This window comes from Macrobrachium rosenbergii, chromosome 3, assembly GCF_040412425.1.
Source record: "Macrobrachium rosenbergii isolate ZJJX-2024 chromosome 3, ASM4041242v1, whole genome shotgun sequence".
NCBI classification, from domain to species: domain Eukaryota; kingdom Metazoa; phylum Arthropoda; class Malacostraca; order Decapoda; family Palaemonidae; genus Macrobrachium; species Macrobrachium rosenbergii.
The window spans coordinates 51,520,030-51,527,529 of record NC_089743.1 but is presented as its reverse complement, the minus strand read 5'-3'; the positions used below and the strand labels follow the sequence as shown (position 1 = coordinate 51,527,529).

At 37.4% G+C, this 7,500-nt stretch overlaps 1 protein-coding gene across 3 annotated transcripts in view; it reads right to left on the bottom strand.

Annotated features, from left to right (window-relative positions):
• Positions 1-7,500, bottom strand: part of LOC136855611 (zinc finger CCHC-type and RNA-binding motif-containing protein 1-like) — a 137,028-nt gene that overhangs the window by 39,147 nt on the left and 90,381 nt on the right. Inside the window, exon 7 of one of the 3 annotated variants that reach the window (XR_010858083.1) lies at positions 1-106. This exon is cut by the window's left edge and continues 23 nt beyond it. The exons of the other annotated variants lie outside the window; for them this stretch is intronic. The gene's annotated coding sequence lies outside the window, so the exon portion shown is untranslated. The remainder of the gene's footprint in view (positions 107-7,500) is intronic. 3 annotated transcript variants of the gene reach the window in all.

The window sequence follows — 7,500 nt, the reverse complement described above, 5'->3', positions numbered from 1 at the left end:
TAAGCAAGATGTCGTAATCTACAGTTAACAGCCGTATCCTGCGCATGAGCAATGATCCGGCGGTAGAAATATCTAGGATCAATGAACCTGGAATGAGGAACTCAGCCTGTAGCGTAGAAACAGAAAAAATGGTTTTAACAGACAAATGAGAACACAGAAAATTCATGATATTTGTTCCTAGACCCCTGCATTACGTTTGAAAGTTAAGTTACATGTTCATTTTTCAATTCAGTAACGCTAGAGGGCGTTGAAAGCACACAACCCTTGTATTATATAAAAAAAAAATTTATTCAGTATAAAGACTGAAAAATCTGAGCACTGCAAGTCTATAATATTTGTCCGCAGGCATTAAATATTCTATTATTTTAGTAATGCATCTTTCATTTTCTTTAATCAAACTGAGTTACAGAGTCAGTTTTCAATCCATTATCTCCAGAGAAAGTTTAAAGTAAAAACCCTTGTAATAAAAACAATGAATTCAGCATAGTTAAAACAAGAAACGAGAACAGTATAAATCTTAAACTAACAATTTTATAGAAAGAAATGATCTAGAAATTCTGGAAGTACACAATACTGGGTACAAACAGTGACACGCAGGACACAAAAATTCCTTCGGAAAAGGCACATTACCAATGACAGGATAGCAATGATGGTCTTGAAGCAATGAAAAGACGAAAAACAATAAGTAAGAGGAACGCGAGCAAGGTATTTTCTAGATAATCTATCATGCAGCATATGCTTACTAGCTAGGAAGTAAGACGTATTGTACGGAAGAAAATATAAGTTTTTGAAAATTAGATCAATTCTTATACTTTAGAAGGTATTCATATATACTAATTAGTGTAAGGGGAAAGGTTTTAATCCATTCCTTTCGCCGTATAATAAATTTTGCATTGAACCTTATACCTTGTAAAAAGAAATATGAGTTTTTACTTATACTTATGTACAAGAATATATTTATAAATACTAATTAGTGTAAAGGAAAGGTTTTAATCCATTCCTTTTGCCGTATTATAAATTTGGCATTGGACCTCATAGCTTGTAAAAATAAACACGAGTTTTTACTTACACACTCAACTTTTTACCATTTCTTACGATGTTAGACCATAGAAATTCTAAATAAATGTAAGTCACAATTTCTATAATGAGGTTCTCTATCACATTCTGGGAAGAAGGACAAAGGCCATTAAATTTTTTTCTCATAAGAAATTAGGAGCAAAATAAATAAATAAATAAATAAATAAATAACAGGAGACAAAACTGAAAAAAAACATGAGATGTGCTTGAGTGACCTCACTAACAAAGGATCTCTTATCAGAGCCACTGCACAGACTCTACTTGGCACAGACCAGACTTTGAGAACATGGTTTTATGGTTTCCTCCAGGTGTAAGGTTACTAACTGGGGTTTCAAGATCACCCAACCACAGTAAACGATAACACAGGTGCTTCCTTCAATCAAGCAGCATAAATTCAAATAATTTAAATGGACGGGATGCTGGGTACCCTTAGCCAACTATGACCCTTTTCTTGACCTCGTACAAGTTTAAAATCAAGAAAATCAAACATGATGTATGGAGTGAGTGAAAATTAGTCCAAGGCCGAAGGTCATCCTCTACATTGTTTGATAAATCTCTTTTTACTCCTTAATTAAAACGATTTTTGAGATCTGGACCCTGACCATCAAACATATGAATGAGCATAGTTGTCTTCCATAATATAGAGATAACAAAATGCAGGATTGTTTTAAACATATGTGAGAGCCAAGAAAGCACCACAACCTATAACAACATCTCCAACACAACCGGAGCGTGACGCTCCGCCCACATGTCAGTCTGGGCTGGAGTCAGGGAGCCCTCTCCAGCGTTCGTCTGACGAATCTTGCATCCTCATAGGTGTACGTACTACACACACACAACCTTACAGGTGTACGTACTACCAAAAGATGTGCCTCCTTACCTGTCCAGAAAGTTGAGGCAATAATGAATAAGGGATTCCTCACCTTTGACAATCATCTGAATGAACGAGAGTCGTCTGGATACGCACCAAAGAAGGTTCCAGAGATGGGTGTTGTTAAAAGACCTCGTGCCATAATTGGTTTCGCGCGTGTGGTTAGTCATATCCTGGTACAGTATTCCCATTGTTCAGCATCTGTTCACGGCTCTGATTTATTCATATAGCAGTTTAAAAAGCTATTCAAATTATCATGGAACTGGGAGCAGCTTTTTATTACCTGTCTTTCAACTTTAATTTAATAATTCTTATGGAGTGGTTATATGCGGGCCTCAATCGGATTTTCAAGCCACTCTTTATTGTTGGAGTTTTACGATTCTCCCTCTTTCTTTGTTTGAGAACAAAAGTACGTATCTATCGCATATAAATTCAGTAGTTTATGAGCTTTCAGCGAAGCTAGTCGGAGTCGCTCTCTCTCTCTCTCTCTTCAAGAACAAAAGTACATATCATCTGCCTATAAATTCAGTAGCCTATGAGCTTTTAGTGAAGCAAGTCGGAGTTCCTCTCTCTCTCTCTGACAACAAAAGTATATATCAACTGCATATAAACTTAGTAACCTATGAGCTTTTAGAGAAACAAGTGGGAGTCTCTCTCTCTCTCTCTCTCTCTCTCTCTCTCTCTCTCTCTCTCTCTCTCTCTCTCTCTCACAGATGTTGTACATACATCTGTATGAGCTTCTAGTGAAGCAAATATTGTTATCTATATAAACTTCTAAATATAAAAATAAAAGATATTGTCTCAAGCTGCTTTTCTATAGATAAGTTTCAAATAAAATAATTTCTACTCAATTCTTGCACATTATTTCTAGAAACTGAGTCATCTTCGCTATTCCCTTGTGGTCTACTTAATTACAACCTAACATGAATGCTATTACTTTTGTTCCGATATCTTCATAAATTTCACTTACCAGAAGAAATTCATTCTGTATACGCAATTGAAGCGAATACTACAATACTAAATAACGAAACTGAAAATATTTTTAGCTTCAAAAGAAATCAAACTATTGATTGCTTTGCTCGTAACCACTGATTATGTTATTCATAATCATAATTTCCTGCTTCATATTGTCCGCGGCATGTATAAAATAATCTCAAAGGCTTCCACTTATTATATAACATTTTATTATATGTTTAAGGCACAAATACAATTAAAGATAGCTAAAGCCACAGACAAGCATTATATTACTTCGAGAATTTAGTCTCTTATATCGTAACTCTTCGCCTATTGGTCAGCCAGTGTTCCCCTCGACCAGTCAGCTTACGCGTTCTATGTAAGTCTAGGCATGCCAAGTAGTTCGATTGCCTCACCTGTACTTAACCTTGCGTCTTCCGTGTGCAGACGAGCAAGGAGGATGAGGCAGAGACATCTGACGTCACTAGAAGCAAACACAGATGGCTCAGAGAGAGAGAGAGAGAGAGAGAGAGAGAGAGAGAGAGAGAGAGAGAGAGAGAGAGAGAGAGATCGTTTTTTCTGGAGCAGAGTGTCAGACGCAACCTTACGAAGTCCAATTGCTTCATTGCGCTGCACGACTGGCCTTCACGAATATTTATTCTTCCATTTCTTTACTTCGTGTGATTTTTCTTTGGTTATCTCATTCTTCTTTTACGTCATTAGTTCCTAAATGACTTGGTTTGCTTAATAATTCTGAGTTGTCCATTCATTTGTCAGTGAGGTGCATCACGTCTTTTGTGAATCTTTCTTTCACAGGGAACCGCACAAGCAACACAATTTATATATGATATTAGTGCCGACATTTATTATATATATATATATATATATATATATATATATATATATATATATATATATATATGTATATATGTACATATATATATATATATATATATATATAGATGGATAGATAGATAGATAGATAGATAGACGGATGGTTGATAGATATGTGTGTTTGTGTGTGGGTCACAGTCAGGCTTTAGAAGGGCATGAGGCTCGCAACTACACCCCACAAATAACATCTCGTGGAGCCATCCCATTTAATGGGTAAAAGTTGTATAGGTGATATATAAGCATGAGAGTGCACGCGAGACACTGGTTAGTGGAACAGTGAGTGCAAGTGGTTCGATACGATATTGATGATCTTTCTTTGTAAGGCTATGAAACAATATAATGATGTTCAATTTATCTGTACAAGGAGCTCAAACACGATTCAGCAGTTAAAGTATGAATGTAAGAGTGTCTTGTCCTTTTTCAAGGACCCGCTAGTGTTGCTGTAAAAATGTAATCACGTGGGAAAAAGAAAAAGTAGTGTGCGCGCGTGTGTGTGTGTGTGTGTGTGTGTATATATATATATATATATATATATATATATATATATATATATATATATATATATATATATATATATATAGATAGATAGATAGATAGATAGATAGATAGATAGATAGATAGATACATGAGTGTGTGCATATAACTACACAAGCAGCACACACTCATATATATACATAAGGTGAGTGTGGCTTCATACATTATATATAGCTATTGAGGGAGTGATCACCTTCTACCCACACAGATCGAAGCTCCTGGGAGCAGGGAGGTGCTTGCTTCTCAGGCAGATAAAACTCCTTGAGAGTGAAATGGCTGGGAAGTACGACGGCATGCGATTGGTCTCAGCATAGCTGAACCTTTCGGGTGTGGGCATGTAGGCAAATTATCTGCCCACTGCGAGTGTAACACTGTGGTGAGGTGGTCATGTAGCTAGCCAAAGAAACCTTGATGGACTCTGACAGAAGAAGACTGGCCTCCCGTCCCGTTAAAGTTAAGTATATTTAGTTTAACCAGACCCTGAGCTGATTAACAGCTCTCCTAGGGTTGGCCCAAAGGATTAGATTTATTTTACGTGGCTAAGAACCAACTGGTTACCTAGCAAAGGGACCTACAGTTTATTGTGGAATCTGAACCACATTATGGCGAGAAATGAATTTCTATCACCAGAAATAAATTCCTCTAATTCTTCATTTGCCGGTCGGAGAGTCGAACGTTGGGCCAACAGCATGCTAGCCGAGAGCTCTACCCACCCCTCCAATGAAGAACTATACCACGTCCCGTGCAGCCCTTAAATGGGCAGGGGGTGATAAGAATCTCACGGTCTCCTAATTCTTTTATTCATGCTAAAAATACTATCAAAATTGGCAATTGGAATGTGAGAACGCTACATCAGGATAGCAAAATTGAAGAGATAGTGGCAGTTTTTCAAAGTTATGAATTAGACATTTGTGCTGTAACAGAGACAAGACTAACTGGTGTCGATAAATTGGATTTGGGAAATAATTTACGTTTTTTGACGTCTGGTCGACGGGATGGAATGCATTATCAGGGAGTAGGACTGCTGTTGGGATGCGAGGCAAAGAACGCTCTATGTGAATGGAATCCTATGGACGAGCGATTGTTGTACGCACGGTTCAAGTCAAATCATGATAACATCAGTCTGTCTGTGTGTTATGCACCCACTAATGATGCACCTGATGAAAGGAAAGAAGCATTTTATGGAAAGCTGCAGGAAGGAATAGCAAGAGTTGCTAGACATGATGTTTTGATTTGTACTGGAGACTTCAATGCAATAATGGGCTGCTCGAATGAGGGATTTGAGGCTTGTGTGGGCAAGATGGGTGCTGGCGGTAGGATGAGTGAAAATGAAGTAAGGTTTGAGGAGTTTCTGTCTACAAAATGGCTTAGTCATTAGGGGCACACTTTTTCAACATCACAATATACACAAGACGACATGGGTGTCACCGTGTGGAAAATATAAAAATCAGACTGATCATATTGCTGTTAGTAAAAGGCATAGAAGTTCTTTGCTAGATGTTCGTGTTAATCGGGGAGCAGTTATTGGTAGTGATCATCATCTCAGCGTTGCAAAAATAAGACTAAATCTAAAAAGTCCGAAGAAGGGAAAACCTGTTGTTGATAGGTACGATACTGATATGCCTAGAAGGGAAGGAGACGAAAAGGAGGAATTTAGAATAGAATGCAGAAACAGGTTTTTGATGTTAGAAACACTGGAGGAGGGAGGGAGAAGTGTAGATGAGATGTCGGAGGATGTGGATAAAGCTTTGCATGAGGCTGCTGGCTGTACGATCAGAAGGAGACTCAGATTGAGGAAAAAGATGTGGATGTCTGAGGAAACATGGGGTATGACCAAAATGAGAGGTGAGGCAAAATCGAGGAGTGAGATGCATTTTGTTGCTGATGAAGATTTTGAATTAGCAAGAACTAAGTACTTGAGTTTGGATTCAGACGTTAAAAGACTAAGAGTGATAAAAGAAGATCTGTTAATAAAAAGGTTGTGGACACTGAAAAATTAATTAATAAAAATGATGGTCAGAGTCAAAGAATAGCATATAAAGCTATTGGAGAGCTGAGTGGCAGTGCTGGTAAGCGTAAGGATATACCAGTCAGGGATATAGAAGGTAATTTATTGACCGAAAATGTTGAAATCAGAAATAGATGGAAAGAGCACTTTGAGGCAGTTCTTAATAGACCAGTCTCCCCAGAAGAGGATATACCGCCTTGTCAGGAAGATTTAAATATTGGTGAAGGTGAGATCAGGCTAGAAGAAGTAGTTAAGGCAATAAAACAGTTACAGAATTATAAGGTACCAGGAAAAGATAGTTTATTCCCGGAAATGTTTAAAGTGGAGAAGGATAGATTAGTATTTGTCTTGAAGATGTTATCTAGTGAGATATGGGTGAAAGGAGATCTGAGTAGGGGTAAAATACCAGCCTTGCATTAGAGTAATTTCGGGAAGAATGGGATGTTTTAGACTATGGGAAAAATCATGAGGCATAATGGAATAACGGAAAAGTTTGTGACGGTTATCATGAACATGCATGAGGGCACTTCTTGTAAAGTGATTGTTGATCCCTTTGAAGTCAAGTCTGGTGTGATTCAGGATGGCATTCTGTCTCTTCAGATGTTTGTATTGGTCGTAGATTACGTTATAAGAAGGGTTAAAAGAGAAACGACGCAGGTATACTCTGGGGAGAAAATGTGAAACTTCTCGACTTGGATTATGCTGATGATATGGTTTTGATTTGCGGGGGACCAGAAAAGACGCAGAGTGTGTTGGATTGTCTAGTGAGTGAAGGTCGAAAGGCTGGTTTGGTTATTAATAATGGAAAAACTGAAATCATGAATGTGATTATTGAAAATGCACAGGATTGTCTAATTGAAGGCTTGGTTGTAAAGCAAGTGGATAAGTTTAAATATTTAGGCACTTATTTAGATAAAGACGGTTCTCTGAGCACAGAATTTATGGAAAGATTACAAAAAGTCTCATCAGGTAATGGGAATGCTTAAAAATATTTTGAATAATAGCAATTTTTCTGTGCATACAAAAATCAAAATTTATAAGGCAATGGTTAGGAGAATTTTGATTTATGGGCATGAGTAATGGTACAGTACAGTGACTTTGGGTAATAAATTCTTAGCATTTGAAAATAAGGCGCTCAGAAGAATATAAGGAATTAATTGGA